This window comes from Panthera uncia, chromosome E1 (assembly GCF_023721935.1).
Source record: "Panthera uncia isolate 11264 chromosome E1, Puncia_PCG_1.0, whole genome shotgun sequence".
In the NCBI taxonomy this organism is placed as follows: Eukaryota; Metazoa; Chordata; class Mammalia; order Carnivora; family Felidae; genus Panthera; species Panthera uncia.
In genome coordinates, this window is record NC_064814.1 from 57,437,965 (window position 1) to 57,455,477 (window position 17,513).

General features: G+C 61.7%; 1 long non-coding RNA gene across 1 annotated transcript; it reads left to right on the forward strand.

The window, feature by feature from the left end:
• The first annotated feature begins 7,835 nt into the window (after positions 1-7,835).
• On the forward strand, positions 7,836-15,996 carry LOC125927116 (uncharacterized). The gene is made up of 3 exons (XR_007459233.1): positions 7,836-10,143; positions 15,094-15,229; positions 15,515-15,996. It is a non-coding gene; the product is annotated as an uncharacterized LOC125927116 (long non-coding RNA).
• The last annotated feature ends 1,517 nt before the right edge of the window (positions 15,997-17,513 follow it).

The following is a 17,513-nucleotide window of genomic DNA, read 5'->3' on the forward strand; positions in this document are numbered from 1 at the left end:
ACCACGTTCCTCCAGGGAGGACGTTCCCCCTTGGCTATCGAGGCCACTAGTGGATCAGCGGGGGCCTGCCGGGATCCTCCCTGGTTTCTGACTTGTTCAAACTTGAGCAAACGGAGGTCTACCCTGAGGCACAGCTCTGTCGGCCACGCCTCCGCCTTGGCCTCACCGGCGAAACACAGGGACGGCTTCGGAGCCAGCGGGTCCCTGGAACCCTGACGCTGGCCGGCGGCGGGCTCAGAGGTGAGCACAGGTGAAGCTGGGGGGGCCCCACGGCTTGGGCCCCTGGGCCTCCGTCCCTGCCTCTGTCCCGAAGTGTCCCAGCCTCTCAGCTGGCTCGGCGCTCCCCAACCCGCCACAGGCTCAGCCCCTCCGGAGGCTCCGCGGCCCCTGGTTCTCGTCTTCACGCATTTCCATCTTCCAACACAGCCTTCGGCTGAGTGAAGGCACCGTCACCAGACAGAGTGGGTGAGTCATGGGTGGAAATGACTCCGTATAAGGCTGAGTGACTGAGAGGTGGGCGGGTGGACGTGTAGTCGGGTTCGCGTGGGCAGCGACGAGCCCCGGGTCCTGTCTCCGTCCACCGCCTCCAGGGCCACCGCCGGCCTGCCCGAGACCCCCGCCCGCCTCCCCGAACCTCTGTCTGGCGCCCCCACTCAGCTGCCCCGGGGCGTGTGGGCAGGTCTGGCTGGTTTCTGATCCCTGCGACCCTCCACCGTGGCCTGCCCTGCGAGGGGCCTTCAGCAGCGTCCGATGGCCGGGACACGCAGCATTAGCACCGGATTGGGGGTGGGGGGGGTTGCGGAGAAATGTCTTCAAAGGCCGTCGGACCCCCACCCTCCATTTCCGCCCTGAACTCTCCAGAGGCGTGGGCTCCGTGCCTCTGACAGCTCGCTTTGCCTTTTCCTTTGTGAAAAAAACCTCGAAGTCCGTATGTGGCTGGCAGACTTTCTGGAAGTCAGTAAGACAGAAGCAAGGACAGCAGGGGCCGAGACGGAGAGGAAGTTCAGTGCTTCCGATGGAGGCAGGCCGAATTAAAACCAATCTTTAAAGCGCAGGACCTGGAAGGTGGCCCCGGAGGGAATGGAAATCTTGGGGACGGACACCTGTCCTCAGGGGAGCCGCTAACGACGCAACGGGGCCCTGCACCCGCGGCCCCTTCCTTCCCCGGCTCCTTGAGGAGCGGCCTGGGCCTCCGGCCCCCGACCTCCTCTCCCTCGACCTGGAGTCAGAGCTCGGGGGTCCCGCCTTCCCGAGGCTCCTGAGGGTTTTCTGGGTCCAGCCCACATCCCTGTGGGACAGTCCGCCCTTCAGATGTGCCTCCCGCCTGCCCAGCCTCCCTTCCAACGCTCCCGCCGGCCTCCTGCTGGCCCTTCCTGCCCACGAGCCTGGGAGACAGTCCTAACGGGCGCACAAGCTGATGCTAACGGTTCTGGAGCTGGGCCGGGGCCTGGAGAGCCCCCCATCGCCCACGGGGCGCAGGCAGCGTCACTCAAGGGCCCCCCGCGATCTGGTCCCGCCCCCCTTCCCCCAGCTCCCACGGGGGCTATACCTCGGCTCCGGCTTCTTTACTTTCCTTTGTATTTTCCCTTATGATCTTTATTTCACGCAGGTAAAGACCGCATCGGCTTGGGGGCGCCTGGGTGGCTCAGTCGGTTGAGCGTCCGACTTCGGCTCAGGTCACGATCTCGCGATCCATGGGTTCGAGCCCCGCGTCGGGCTCTGGGCTGATGGCTCAGAGCCTGGAGCCTGCTTCAGATTCTGTGTCTCCCTCTCTCTGACCCTCCCCCGTTCATGCTCTGTCTCTCTCTGTCTCAAAAATAAACGTTAAAAAAAATTTTTTTTATTAAAAAAAAAAAGACTGCATCGCCTAAAGTCAAGTACTAACCGCTTCAAAGGTGTACGAGTCGTTGCCATGGGGTGAGTTCACGCTGCCGTGCAACCTTCACCTCTTCCGACGTCCAAGACATTCTCGGTGCCCCGAAAGGAAGCCCCCCAGCCACGGGCACCCGCCCACCCCGTTCCTCGTCCCCCCAGTGCCCGGCCAGCACGCCTCTGCTCTCTGCCTCTACGAATTTGCCTGTTGTGGACATCAGTGGCATCGTTGACTATGTGATGTTTTGTGCGCGGTTTTGTGGGGGCTCATCCGCGTCGTATCGTGTGTTCCACGCTCGACTGTTGATGGACCTTTGGGTCGTTTTCCACCTCTTGGCCGCCGCGAGCGATCGCGTACGAGGGTCCGTTTGTCCCTGTTTTCTGTTCTTCTGTGTCCGTCGTCCGGAGTGGAGGCCCTGGGTCGTACGGTGTAGCTTTCGGGGGGACCGCCTCGGCTGTGGAGCCTGGGCGTCCATGCGCCCTGCGTCTCTCACTGCTGGGCGACGTCCTCCTGCTCGTTCACCCCCCTCCCTTCCCTCCCGTACCCGCCCTTCATCCCCCTGGACGCTGCCCGCTCGCGTCACCTCCTCTGAAACGTGGCTCCGTGCAGCCTTCGGTACAGATGCTCTGGGCTCGCGGTGCTCGGCGCTGGAGCTCCCTGTGGCAGAGCGCTGTCTGTCTGCTCCCCCCTGCTGCCCGGGCGCCCAGGGATCCCATCTGGGTCACGTCCACCTGCATCACAGGTGCCCGTGACAATGTTTCTATGGGGAACCGCTCAAGAGGGGTCCAGAGCGGGGCACAGGCTGGGATCTCCGGAGTCCTCAACACGGGGGTTCTGGGGGCTGTGCCGGGGGCCCCCAAGTGGCCCCTCTTGCTCCTGGGCGACACTAACATTTGTCCCCCTTCCTCTCTGCCCGCGGTGGCCGCTGTCACTGGCACCATCTGGCTTCAGTAGGATCGCTTTTGTGGCCACCTGCAGAGGCTCCCACTGTTGCTAGGTTGTCTTTTGTTTCGTTTATGTCTCCCCCTTCCTCCCTCCCCCGGAAGTAATCGGCACCCCGTTAATTCTGAATTCCTCCCCGTTTGCCTGCAAAGCTCCCTGCACGAACCAAGAACGACTACTCAGTGTTCTCCTCGTAATGACCTGTGAGGGGCTGCCGCTCACTCCTGGTTTCGAGGAGACAGAGACGGACACACAGAGGCAGAAACACACAGACAGACTGAGACTGAGACAGAGGGAGAAAGAGAGGGGGACAGAGAGATACAGAGACGTGGAGGGAGGAAGAGACAAGACAGATGCAGAGAAAGCAAGAGGCAAGAGAGACAAACATAAAGACCAAACGATTTAGAAGCAGATACACGTAGAAGGCAGAGAGAGAGAGAGAGAGAGAGAGGGAGGGAGGGAGGGAGGGAGGGAGAGACATCACCCAACATGCACAGACCCACAGAGAAAACACAGCAAGGTACACAGAGACGCGGAGACAGTGACGGAAAGACAGAGAGAAGGGAGCCGACGCGTGACCCTCCAGCAAGACAGTGACAAGAGCTGACTTTCCTGACACCCACATGCACGTGACCGTGTAGCGTGTATCTCAGGCTTCACCTCCCTTATCACTCACACCTTCCCGGGATCCGGGCTCCCCAGCACCACCCCGTTCTCCGGGCGAGGGAACCGAGGCTCAGAACCACTGGATACATGTCCACACAGACGGCAAAAGGCGGGGTGAAGTGTGGGACCCGGGTTCTCTGCCTCCAAAGCCCATGTTCTTAAGCCCCGTACTCCAGTGCCCCCCAGAAGACCCACACTTGGCATCAGTTGTGCTTCTCACGAGCTGTGCAGCCACAGGCAAGCCCCGTTGCCTCTCTGGGCCAGCTGGGTTCCTGGGTCCCTCCCTCTGGGTCCCAGCCCAGGCTCTCTCCCAGACGCGCGTCCTCAGATTCTGCTTCTGGGAACTTCCACGCCTCCTACCTCCCCCTGGGCCAGTCCTCCCGTGTGATTAGGAAACCCGTCGGGGACCCTCTGTCTCATTTCTGTTGCAAGAGTCTCATTGTTACGTCTGGCTGCACGTTGCCTTGTACCGAGGCACAGGGTTCGGGCTCGTTCCCGGGAACAGGGGTGTGCTGGCCCCGGGGGGAGGGGCGGCTCGGAGGGAAGATACTCGGTGCACGAGCTGGGCGTCCTGCTCCCCGCCGGGCAGCACGTCCCTTCCTGTCTGCCTCCCTGGTAGGGATGCGACACCCCTTCCTCCGTACCCCGGGCCCACGTCCCCGAGGGTCGGCTCCCACCGTCCAGAAATTAATGTCCAGCCTGTCACTAATTTATCGGATTCGCCCCATCTCCCGCTCTAGAATACGAGCTCCACCGGGGGGCACGGGTTTCTGGCTGCCCTTTGTTGGTTTGTAAACACTGCCTCATCTCCAAGGTCTGGTGCAGGATAGCTACTTAATGAACGTTTGTGGAACGGCTGACTGCAGGTCTAGATGGCAATTCCCAGACCCTCGGTGTGGCCAGCGTCTGCTACCCTCCGCGGAGGCTGGTGGGGGGCCCCAGAAGCTGAAGGACCCTCGTCGTCTCTTTCGGGAAAAACGCCAGAGGCCGCGGTGAGCTTTCCGGCAGGAATGTTGGATCTGTGCTCCAGAAACGTGGCCCCAGTGGCGGGGGCGGGGGTGGGGGCTGCAGGGGGAGGCTGGTGGTCCGAGATCCAGGGAGGAGGGGGTGCCGTTACCGACACCGGAGGCATCAGGCCTGCAAATGTGCTGTGACACCGGGAAAATGCGGTGAACTTCAACAAAACTGTCAAGTTCACCAATTTTGTTTTTGTTTTTTTTCACTTAAAGATCTTGCTTGCTTGCCTGGCTTTTTCCAAACTCCCAGAGCTCCCCAGGAGTCGGTCAATATGACATTATTGTCATTTGGGGAACAGTAAACCTTTGAAGTATGGCTTCTGCGTTCTGGATTTATGGTAACCGTTTGACTGCGGTGAGTTTGAAGAGCACTTGGAAACACGGGGTTTTGATTTTCTCAATGATTTCTTGAGGAGACTGGAGATGAGAATTTGAGAGCCGGGATGGATCCCCCCCCCCCCCCCCCCCCCGCCAGCCCCTGCTCGGCTGCAAGCTTGTCGAGGATCGTGATTTATGCAGGGCCGTCGGTGAAGACGTGTGGAACAGACGGGAGGCTCAGGGTTCTGGGGGCAGCTCACCCCGAAGGCGACGGGCCGCCCAGACCCAAACACCAGGCACACGCAGGGCGAGAGCCCATCTAAAAGTGGGGCACCCCGCTTGCCTCGGGGGGGGGGTCACCGGCCTTTTGCTCCCCAGCTAGACCCCCTTGGCTGGGCTCCCGACCTCCAAGTGTCCCTCCAACCCCGTGAGATGGGGGGATGCCGGGGTCAGCTGCCGGCTCAGCATTTAAGAGCAGACCTCTCCAGTCCGGGCCTCGGATGCGGGCTCTGGGAGCCTGGACGCAGGTGGGGGTGGCCAGCGGCAGGGTGGGGAGGGGGTCCGGAAGCCCAGGGGCCTGGCTGGCGCTTGGGCACTGTCGCCCCTCGCAAGCCGGCTTGGCCTTTCATTCGAGGGCGGAAAGGACACGCTTCCTCCCAGGAGCCTCCTCCCGGGACCCGGGTCCACACCAGCTGTGCGTTTATACTCTGAGCTCCTGTACACGCGTGCCTTCCCCCACAAGGGCACGTGGCCCAGACCCAGTCGTCCCCACGTCGGGATCCAGCTCAGGACACCCTCCTCCGTGACGGCCAGGGCCCGCCGCGGGGTCCTGCCCCCCCCCCCCCCCCCCCCGTGCCCTCATTGTGCGCTGTGACTGTGCGCGTGTCCGCCCTCCTTAAGCCCTCGGGGCTGCGGGGCGGCCCCCGTTGGTTCCTGCGGCTCCAGCACCAGCGCGGAGCAGGCGCGCAGGGGGCGGGGGCTGAATTATTCTGACCCATCCGGACTTGGAGTCCCGCAGGCCCGAGGAGACATCTTTCCTCCAGGGCTTGTCAGCTCTGCGACCTTGGAGAGTCACCTGCAAAGCCCCCGGGCAGCTTCCTCAGCCCCGATCCTGCCCTGGTGAAGGTCCAGGAGATGGCGCGAAAACACCCCCCCAGGCAACACTCACCCAGCCGCCTGTGGGCTCCAGGCACCTTACATACACCGACCTTTTAAATTCTCCTTGTCCTCCCCATCACTCAGACGAGGAAACTGAGGCTCAGACATTAAGCCCTTTCCCCGAGATCCCACGGCTGGAAAATGGCACACATAGGATTTGAACCCAGAAAGCGCGGCTCCAGCGTCCGTGCGCGAAACCATAATAAGGCCTCGGTATTTACTGCCAAACACCTTATTTCAGTCAATCCCAGCAGAAATCCAGCCCGGGCGTGTTTCTCTTCCACGAGAGGTGAGGAAATCCAGACTCAGAGAGGGTATGTCATTTGTTTAAGGTCACACAGCTAGTTAAGCGGCCGAGCCGGGAGTCCAGGGGTTTTCCTACTGCTCTGCGCTCCTCCGCTCCTGGAATTTTATGGCAGGACACGAGAGGCCCGGAGAACGGAACGTCGTCCTGAAGCCACGGGGCAGGTTAGCGGCGGGGCCCCCAGCTTCGGTTACCGATGGCTCAGCGACAGCCACCCTGCCACGCCTCAGCGACAGGACTACCGTGACTTTGTCCCTCATGACCCGCCGGGTTGGCCTGCAGACCCCCTGCTGCTTTGCTGGGGCGGGGCTCACGCAGGGGGCGGGGCTCACACGGGGCGGGGCTTGTATAGGGGGCGGGGCTCACACAGGGGGCGGGACTCACGCAGGGGGCGGGACCTACACGTGGGAGGGGCCCACGAATGGGGCGGGGCTCACGCCCAAGGCCCACGCACGGGGTGGAGCCCACGCACGGGGTGGAGCCCACGCACGGGGCGGAGCCCACACACGGGGCGGAGCCCACACACGGGGCTGGGCTCACGCACGGGGCTGGGTTCACGCATGAGGCTCACCCACGAGGCTCAGGCCCGGGGCCCACGCAGGGGGCGGGGCTCATGCACGGGGAGGGGCTCACTAGAGAGGCTGGTGCCGGAGGGTCCTGGCTGCCTCGCCCCCAGGTCAGGCCCAGCTGTGGCTGTGGGCGGGGGCTCCCCGGTTCTTCTTGTTGCCTCGCTCTTCCTGTCGGCAGGATGGGCTCCGTGGCGGTCTCGGGGCAGAGAACGGGTGTGAGCAGACAAGCCGGCGTGGACATCTCTTGCACTGAATTCTATTGGTCAAAGGGCATCAAAGGCCCCTGGGGAGGGGGGTTCGAGGGTGGGGGGTGTGGACTCTACCTCCTGAAGGTGGCACCTTCAGAGTCACACACAGGGGAGAGGGGCCGCCCGTAAAACAACCCCGGGCGCCCTCGGACGCGAGCCGGCCACCTTCTCGGCGCACTGGGTTCCTCTTCAGCCGCCACTTGTGTCGGGCCCTTGTGCCAGATGACCCGGTTTAGCGTGGCAGAGATTTCTTCTCAACAAGTTCGCGAGGGCAGGACTCAGGGAACCTCCAGCCCCTTCCCTGCACCTGCCTCCCCCTTTCCAAGCTCTCAGACCACTGCCACGTTCGGCCCCGGCTGTCCCTGTGGATTTGGGCCACCCTCGGTCTCCGCTTTCTGCACAGCTGGCCTGGGAGGGCACTGCTGGGCCTCTGCCCCGTTTTCCGGTCCTCACAGCCCAGCCTTATGAGAAGGATGCTTTCTCCGCAAGCGAGGCTCCCTGGGAAACCGACTGGGGCCTGAGGGGACAGACTTTTGCCGGCCAAGTGGGAAAAACTGTACCCGAAAGTACCGGAGATGGGCTTATTTAGAGTAATTAAGAAAAAGGTGCAAACCTTGGTTTCCTTTTATTGTTAAGGCTGCGAGGAGACCCCAGCCCAAGAGGATAACCCACAGACAGGTGCCAGGTGCACACCAAGTGAGAGAGGCTGTGCCTCACGACGGGTCTGCGCCACCAGTGGGGGGCTGGTTTGGGCGTGGAGGGCGAGCAGAGAAGGCACGGAGCCCCTTAGCCGTGCTGCATGACGAAGGGGGGGAGCAGCTCCACTGCCCGGCCCCCCAGCATTGAAGGCGGTGTCTCCGGGCGTATGTGCACACCCACGTTCATAACGGAATTAGTCACGAGCCTCAAGGTAGAAGCCACCGGAGGATGAGCGGACAAGAACAATGTGGCCCCTCCACGCGGTGGGGGGTCATTCGGCCTCATAAAGGGAGAACGTTCCGACACCTGCTGCGACAGCACGGGTGCCCCTGCGGGACGCGACGCTGAGTGAAGTGAGCCGCCACGGAGGACAAGTACTGCGTGATCCCGCTCAGAGGAGGGACGCGGCCCAGCCACAGTCGTAGAGGCACAGAAGGGACGCGGGGCGGGGGCCCGTGCTTCACGGGGACAGCGCTTCCGTTTGGGAAGGTGGAGAAGTCCCGGGGACGGACGGCCGTGGCGGTTTCGCTGGTGAATGAGCCCCATTCACCTAAAAGTGGTTCAGGTGGCACCTTTTACGGGATGTGTGTTTCCACCACAATTTATAAAAGTGACCCTCAGAAACCCGACACCAACAGCAAAGGTACTTGGGACTCAACAGGGGGCGCTGTGCTAATAGCCTCACCTGGCCCCGGCTGGCCCGCTCACCCTTGAAGCCACAGGGGGAGTAATCCTGGCCGACGCCTCCGCCCCACAGCGCATGTCCCTCCTCTGGGCTGCCGGCCACGTGGCTGTGGCTTGTCACGTGACCCAGTCACGTGACCTTATGGTTCCGCGAGCTCCTGTCCGTGGCTCCTTCCAAGTCCGGCCTGGCTCTGGGTTCCCCGAATGCACAGCGGAGGGCCTGCAAACCCCGGCTGGAGACACGGAGACAGGAGGTGAGGAAAGGAAACGCCTCCAGGGGCCCCGCTCAGCTCGGGCTGGCGGGCGAGGCCGGCACGGCCCCGCTCCTGCGCGACGCCGGGCCGCTGGCCGTGCGGACACTGCGCTTCTCAGCCTGGGGCACCGCAGCCAAACTGCTCCTACTCCCTCGGGAAGCACCTTCCACGGCCGCCTGCCGTGCGCACCTGCCGAAGGGAGCGGAGTTCGGGTTCAGGGGCGGTGGGTGTGTGTGATCAGAGGAAGACACGGAGGCTGGGACAGGTGCAGGGACTCCCCCGGGGCCACACAGTCGGGGCGCAGGCGGCTTTCAGCCCCGCCGGTGCTGCCTCCCCAGGCCCTACGCGGGCGCTCCGGCCACGTGTCCTGTGTTCGGCTGTGCGCGGCACAACTTTGCCAGGGGGCTCCCCCGGGGGAGCAGACCGTGAGCGCTCACCCACCCTCGCCAGCCCCCAGCACACTGCTTGGCACAGACTCACTTCCCGATTGGATGCACGGGGCAGGGGGCAGGACAGTGACGAAACCAGTGAGCTGAGATCCCCCCCTCAGGAAAGCCGGTTAAGCATCAGGATCCAGCCCCCTCCCCGCAAGATTGTCACTCAGGAATCTGCCTTTTAAGCAAGTGCCCGGGGCCGTTCTGGTGCCCAGGACCCAGACCGCCCTCTGAGAGGCCCAGAGACCAGAAGAGGGTCATGGGGCAGGGCACTCGTCCCTTGCTCTGGGGGCAGCAGGGACAGCACTGAAGGTGTTGGAGCCTGGGCGGGAGCAGCCATCCAGAACGGCGCTTGGCGAAGATCGCTTCCTTGCCTCGTGATGTCTTCCTCCTCTCTCTTTTTATTTTTTTATTTTTTCGTCACCGACACTGATGAACAAGACAGATTCATGACAAACACCAGGCCGCAGCCTGGGGCTGCCGGTTCACTGCCCGGTGTTGCTGCCTCCCTGACAGCAGGCGGGCCGAAATGCCCTTCCGAAATGGCTTGTTAGCGCAGTTAGCCCTTTGTCCGGGGCTCTCCTCCGCCGTAATTGGGCCTTTACTCTGCTGCACTTCCTGGCCACGGAACTGCGAGCTGCCAGGCAAGGCTGTGAATCCGCAGAACGGACAGCGGGGCTCGTTCTTCCCAGGCATCCCCGCCCCGCGGGCACCCGCGGGACCCCAGAAAGCAGGCAAGCAGGAGGGGGCCGCCCACGAGACAAGACGGGGTCTCCCCCCACCCCGCCCCGCCCCCGGGGCTTGGGCAGAACGCTCTTCCTTCGCTGCGTGTTCCTGCTGTCGCGCCGGGCTCGCCACCAACCCTGTTACCTCAAGGGGACAACGACAGCGGCTTCTAGCCTCGTGCCTCATCGCCCTGCATGGATTTTAGAAGAAGGCTCGTCTGGAGGCACGTGGAGAATAGCCCGCCAGAGGGGGGTGAGTGGCTGCGCTGGGTTTAGAACCCGTAGAGAAAGGCCATGTTTCCACGCCCTGGCCCCGTGGCACAGGAGAGACTGTGAGGCCCTGGGCCCATGTGGGGCCCCTGGATCCTGGATTTGACCCCTCAAATCCCCTGTGCTTTGCTGGCATTACCAATTGGCTCCCGGCTCTGTGAAGTGGCCGGGACCAGGACTTAGGTGGGAGGTGCACTGGACGGGACGGGAAGGGAGTTTGCAAGACAAGGGAAGGAGATTCTGCGCTCTCGGGCTCACCGATGGCCTTGCGGGCTTGAGCGACGACAGACAGACTGAGCCTGTAGAAGCAGGACAGAGCACGGTGGCCGGGGGGGTGGAGGGATGCTTGTTACTTTCGCTCCCCCCCCCCCCGCCGCTGCTGTGCCCGTGGGGGCTGACCCAGTTGGAGGACCCCAGCCGGGGCGGGGGGCGGGGGGCAGGGGGCAGGTCCTGGCTGACTAGTGAACTGTTGGATTTGGCCAGCAAGCACCAAGAGAGGATTGGGGGGCCTGGGGTGTGTCCCTGGAAATTGCTGGATCCTTCCATGCCCTGTCTGATGGGCTCCTGTTACTGTTTCCTCCTTCTGCCCCTTTGAGCCCACGGGTGGTGATGGCTTCCACGGTTGCAAAGCTTTGGGTCCCCTCGTTCTGGCCCATGGTGCCGGGAGAGGCCCCTTCTGTTGGGCCCCGTCCTTCCCCTGACCTCAGGTGGGTTCTCGGACCAGCTGGGTCCCTGCTGGCACCAGGCTCCTGTTCCCGGGGCCTTGTCACCCTGGCTGCGGCTTTGTTCCCCAGAGCGTGAGCGGGGTGCGGCTTGCTCTGGCCTTGGCGGGTGGGGGCTGTGTGGGGCCCCCGCTTTTTGGAAGGCCCGGTTGTCATAACTGAAGATCTCTCTCGATGAAGGAAGGCCCCGAGCAAAGCCACCTTACTGAAGAGACACAGTCGGTATTTACAATGTCAGAGTGACATCTCTGATAAGAAAACCAGAAACCCGTTGAGGAGTTTTGCTGTGGGAAACATTTCCCTCTAGGCCAGGAGCACAATGCAAGCAATTAAGGCGGAATCGGGGAGCTGGCAGGTCTGCGAGGCTATGGAGGGGGCGGCTGGGAAACGTCCGGGTGGGGAGGTCCCCGGGCCGCAAACCCTCCTGCACTGGACGCAAACTCTGGGAGACGCTCGTGAGGAGGCCGACGGGGTCTAAGGGCCAGAAAGTCTTGGACACCTGTGAGGTGTGATCGTGTCTGCTTGCTTGTGCTATTGAGTTAGCAAATACTTGCTTGTTAGTTGCCTGGCCTGCCCCTCCCCCCCCCCACCCGCCCTGTTGGGATCGAGGACAGCAGGGTCAGACAGCTGTTGCTTCATCGAGTGAGTTCTACCGAAGCCAGGTTGGTGGCAAAGAGAATTTCTGCAAAGCAAACCCTAGCTCCCCGTTATCCTCTGTTACTCGGGCAGAGATATGTCACCATGATTTTTTTTTTTTAAATGTTTTATTTGTTTTTGAGAGAGGGAGAGAGAGAATAAGTTGGGGATGGGCAGAGAGAGAGGGAGACAATCCAAAGCAGGCTCCAGGCTCCGAGCTGTCAGCACAGAGCCCAACACCGGGCTCGAACTCCCGAACCGTGAGATCACCCCCCCGGGCCGAAGTCAGATGCTTAACCGACTGAGCCACCCAGGCGCCCCTCACCATGACAGTTTAATGGCCGTTCTTTGCGTGGACACGAGGAGAGGGGAACATGCCATGTAGGGAACCGGCCTCTCTGCTTTTCTCTTACCCCCAACGGGAGCACAGGACATGCTCCCTCCGCTGCGGACGTGGGGTCCCCTCCGGGTTCTGGGGCGCGCTTCACCGATGGGAGACCAGGATGGACCATGGCGGGACCCGGCGGTTGCCCTGACGGACTCCCGATTTCGGGTGGTAGGCTCCTTTCCCACGGGACCCTTGCCAAGTCCCCCCCCCCCCCGAGAAATGTGTTCACAGCACAGTGCACACCAAGTCTGTTAGGGGGTGTGGGGATGTCCTTCAGTGGACCGCCACTAAGTCATGCCACGTTCTTTTCTCTCTGATAATTCAACACATGATGTTCGAGTGACTATCATGTCGTGTCGTACTAAGTGCTGGGGACGTAGCAGAGAACAGTGAAGACAGCCCCCCCCCCCACCCCAGGGGGATTCACATTCCCGAGACACGGAAGGAAAACATGACGAGATATGCAGTATAATGGCAGGTAGTGTAGTGGGAAGAGTGAGCTATTAACGATGCAGTGGTCAGGGTGGTCTCCCCGGAGGAGGTGACACGTGAGCAGGGACCAAGAAGCAAGCAGGGGCAGCGGGCGGCAGGGATACGGGGGGTGGGGGGTGGGGGTGGGGAGCGTGTGCGGTGCGTCCCCGATGCGCCGGAAGGCAGCAGGGCTGGGGTGGATGTGAGCGAGGCAGGAGCGGGAGGCAGTCCTGTGGCTGTTTCCTCCCCTTGGCGCTGGACTTGAATCCTGACCGTTGGCACGTCCCCTTCCGGGCGCCCCTCGATGCCCCGTTGGCAGGTGGCGGAAGCCCCCGCTTCCTCCGAGGGCTGGGGTGCAATACCGCCTCTCGCCAGCAGTGGCCACTAGCGCCCCCCACGCCCCCCGCGCCTCCCTGCACCTGAGCCACCTCACAGGTGTCCCCCCGGAGCAGGCGAGCAGGTGAGAGGAGTCTGGGGGCGCTGAGACTCCAGACGGGGGTCCTTGCGGTGACCATGAGACAGAGCCGGCTGGTCTGCCGCTGGGGACAACGAGGCTGTGTCCCTCGTCTCCCTTCTCCTGCAGCCTGAGACTCAGACCGCCTCCCCCTCCAGGCAAGGCCGCTGTCTGTGTCCGAGGTCGGGGTGCATCACCCGCCTGCATCCAGGCAGGAAATCAGTGCCTGCTTGGGGTCACCCTCCAGGACAAAAGGGTCCACCCTCCTGGAGAAGCTCCCCTGTGGCTTTCCCGAGAGGCAGTGGAAAGGAACAACCCTTCTCACCTTTGCATGGTAGCCCCCCACCCCCCTCACGGTCCCGGTCCCGTGCGGCCCTGAGAATCGGGCCTCACTGTCCTCATTTTACAGCTAAGGGTCGGAGAGGCCAAGTGACGTTCCCACAAGTATCTTCTGGTTTCTGAGCTCCCGCCTCTCACCTCCAGACCCGCCCCTTCTGACGCTCTGCTCCGCAAAGCCAGGCCGGGCTCCCCAAACCGCGTTCTCACCCGGCCAGTTGGTTGCCCCTCGGGTTTAGCCAGGAGGAGGCGCCAGAGGGAAACCAGAGGTGGGATTAGGGAGGAGAGACCCCCGCCTTCTGATTTTGCTTGACGCTCCTGTGTGTGGCCAGGCCTGAGACCCCCCCCCCCCCCCCCCCCCCCCCCTGGTTCCCCCCCCCCCCCCTGGTGTGGGCCCGCCCGCCCCCCCCCCCCCCCCCCGCCCCGTCTCTTGGGTCCCCTTGCTGCTTTTGTGGTGTGGTCGCCTCTCGGGCCAGCTGTCACAGGTGCCAAATGTCCCCTAGGCTGGTCCTCCAGGCCCTGGGACCCTCTCCAGAGGGGGGTGGGTGGATGGGGGCTGCCTGGAAAGTGCTGTAGATTCCCTCGTTGTCTTTGTCTGTGAAGCCTCATCCGCTTGTCTGCAAAGAGCTGCTCAGAAAACACCCTTCTCATTACGATGTTAAATTAAAATTTAGTAGACGAGGCGCAGAGCAGAATAAACTTTCAATTAAAATGTACACACTGCGGTGGAAAGAGACCGGAGAGAAGGCACAGGCATCTCTGCCCCGAATGTGCTCGGGATTTAATTTTACTATGACATCTCCTCGGAATTACCCCGCTAATTGATCACATTGTGTCTGTCTGTTATTTAAACTTTCAATAAAACGGAGACTTATGGGAGGTGCAATCCTCCCGGGCAGAACGAATATCCCCCTTGCTCCCGTCAGGTGCAGACACGGAAGGGCTCGGCCAACAGCTTTTTGCATTCAGCCTGCGCCCAGGAGGTTGATCGTGACAAATGAAGTGATTCTTTAATTGCTCGAATGAAATTTTTTTTCCTGCCCTGCCCCATTTCTCACCCAAAGTAGCCGCCCTCGTCAGAGTCTGGAGTGACGCGGCGGAGAGGCGGGGGCCAGGGCTCCGGGAGCGGCCGGCCGCTGGGCCTGAGGAAGGACTGGACCCGGCGGCTGCAGGGGGCCGAGGGAACGGCGAGAATGTGTGTGGGGAAGGGGCTTGTCTGCCCCTGAGACCCCCGGATGGGGAGGAGCGGATACTGCGGTCTGGGAGGCCACATCGTCCTGGCTCAGGTGGGGGGCGGGGATCACGTGTGCTCCAGCTGTGCCACCGGTTCCTAACCAGTGACCTTGGACGAGTAACTCCAATTCTCTGTGCCTCAGTTTCCCCTCCCGTAGCCGGGCGCGGAGGCCGCAGTCTCCAAGAGCTGTGGCGGAATGCGCCGTGATGACGCAAAACCCCCAGAACTGCGCCCGGCCCCTCCGACGCGCCACGCAGACCTTGGCCGCTGTCGTCCGTGGGCTCTCAGCTGGCGCTTCTGTCTTTCCACTTCGGTCACGTCTAGGCACATACCTTGGGGTCAGAGGGCGGGGTCTTTATTCCCGGATCTCCCACCCGCCCCAGCCTCGGTCTCCTTCCCTGTGAGCGGGGCCCGTCGTGCCTGCCTCCCAGGGAACACGTGGGGAGCCAACTTCAGTCCTCGGCCCGCAGACAGCACTCACCAGTGGTCCTTCTGTCCGGGCCCTGCAGGGTCCATCCAGCCCCCGTCCCGCTGAGGCAGCGGCACACTCAGACGGGCCGTGGCCCGTCTCTCAGTGTTTCCCACCCACTGGGGTTCTTTGGACTGGGTCTGGAGCACGGAGCCGCACAGCTGAAGCCCGTTGCGCTGACCTGTGACAGCCCTTGTATTCCCCTCTGTCTTCCCTCCTCCAGGAGGAGCACTCCTACCCCCTCCCGATGTTTTCCAACGCAGTGGATTCTGGTCCTTTGTGTAGCTGAAGCCACGCTCACTTGGTCAAGTCCAGTTCACTCATGGACCTTGGAGAGTGTGGGAGCCTCGGTACCCCAGGTGAGTGTGGTGTCGCATACGGCCACCTCCCACATTCTGGACACTATGCTTCTATTGATGTGGCCCAGAAGGCATTCATTTCTTGCTAGCTGCATCACGCTGCTAATTCAATGAAGTTGGTTAACTAATTTTTTTTCCGAGTTTATTTTTCCCCCTATGTCTGTGGATGCAGAATTGGACTCTTTGCCTCCTGTGCTGACACAGCCAAATTTCTGGGCCCACACAGAGGGCTTTACTTTGCTCTTCGTAGATCTTTCTTTCTTCTTTCTTTCTCTCGAGGGACAGAGAGCATGAGAGAGTGGAGGAGGGGCAGAGGAAGAAGGAGAGAGAATCCCCAGCAGGCCCCGTGCTGTCGGTGCAGAGCCCCATGAGGGGCTCAAACTCAGGAACCGCGACATCGTGACTTGAGCCGAGATCGCCCCGCTGACCGGGCCCCCAGGTGCCCCCCATCTGCCGTATTTCCCGTGCAAGGCTGGCCACCCACCCCCTCTGGAACGAGCCCAATGGGAGAGCGACTCTCACTGTCAAAATGTTCCTTCTTGAGCTGAGCCTTGCGTGAGATGTGGGGGGAACCAGGGTCTTTCCAAATGTTTCCGTCGGGGCTTTTTCCTTGTGAGACACGGAGATCGACGCGGGTGAACCCCCGGAGAGGCGTTTCGGGGGAGGCTGTGGTCGGGCCCCGTTAGCGTCTGGGACCCCTTTGTGGAAGCAGGTGTGTGCCACCGAGGCGATGTCACCTTATTAAAGGATGAATAACCGGCCTGTGAACTTCCCAGACCTTCCGGACCTTTCTTTTCCTCCTTTAGCACAGCCCTCCCGCTGGTTCTCAGCAGCCCCATCATTCTGTGGGCGTCTCCCCGGAGGAGAGATGTGTGTGTGTGTGTGTGTGTGTGTGTGTGTGTGTGTGTGGTGGGAAAGACAGTTGTGCGTCCTCTGCTTGGATTTTTTGGTCCAGAAACAACACTATTAGGACAGAAAGCTCTTTTGGACATTTAGACAGAAATGTTTAAGTCTGGAAGAGATTCTGCCATCTGGTCTGTGGCACAGGAAAAAGCCCAGATGCTGGGGAAGGAAATCAGAAATCCCCAAACGGTGGGGAAAAGGCTGAGTGTGGTTGCAGTGTGACCCAGGTCGTGAGCCCCCCACCCCCGCCTGCCGGAAGAGCTCTGGGAGGCCCGTGGGGTCTGGAGCGGGGAGGACCCTGGGCCCCATCCCCTGTGGCCCCAGGGAAGCATGGAGAAAGAAGGTTCCACGTGGGGAGGTCCCTGGTCCTGCCTTGCTCATGGCTGGGTGGCCAGAGGGAGCGCCAGACCGGGGCCGTCCGTGGGGGCTGCGGGGGGGTCTCTGAGCTGACCTTGGCGGTGAATAAGCACACGTGGGGGCAGCGAGCCCTGTTTGTCCACTCGTCTGTGGGCGCCGGGCTCGGGGAGCCCTGGGGACGCGTGTCCGAAGCGGCTTGTCCTTGCCAGGCCCTGGTGACCCACCTTCTAGCCCCTCCTCCGGGAGCCGGCTTCCTGGGTCTACACTCCATCTGGCTTACTCGTCTGTTGCGAGCTCCGCGGCCCCAGACCCCTCTGCTGACGGCACTCTGCCCCCGAGGGGTTTTTCCAAAACAGCTTTGAGCAGGGCAGTGTCCCACGTAGAAGGCAGTGAATCGCTGGGTTCAGACAGAGACACCGTTGTCCCCGCCAACACGCCCGCCACCCTAGCCGCCTTGAGATCCGCCCTGGTAATCGGCGACGCCCCCATTTGTCAGTGTTCCTCGAGGTCTGTCGACGTCATTGAGTTCTTCGGAGAACCGGCTCTTCGTTCCACTGGTTTTCTCAGCCGAGTTTCTGTTTTCAGTTCATCGATTTCTGCTCTTCTGTTTGCTGTTTCTCTCCTCCCACCGGATCTGGCTTTGTTCTGCGATTCTTCTTCTGGGCGGAGGGCGGAGGCTTTTAGGTGGTATTGGAGACCTTCCCTCTCGCCTCTGGCCTCCGATTCCCGATGAGATACCCGGTTTCTCCCCGATAGGTAAGGTGCTGTGCCTCCCTGGAGACCTTGTTTTCAGTTCCTGTTTCAATTCCAGTGTTGTCGACATAGAGCGTAGGACTCGTTTCAGCCGTACGATGTCGTGGCTCAACAATTCTCTGCGTCACCCGGTCTCTAGCTTGCTTTCCAGAGTTTTTTACTTATTTATTTTGAAAAATGTTTTAATGTTTATTTGCTTTTGAGAGAGACAGAGAGACAGAAAGAGAGAGAGAGAGAGAGCATGAGCAGGGGAGGGGCAGAGAGAGAGGGA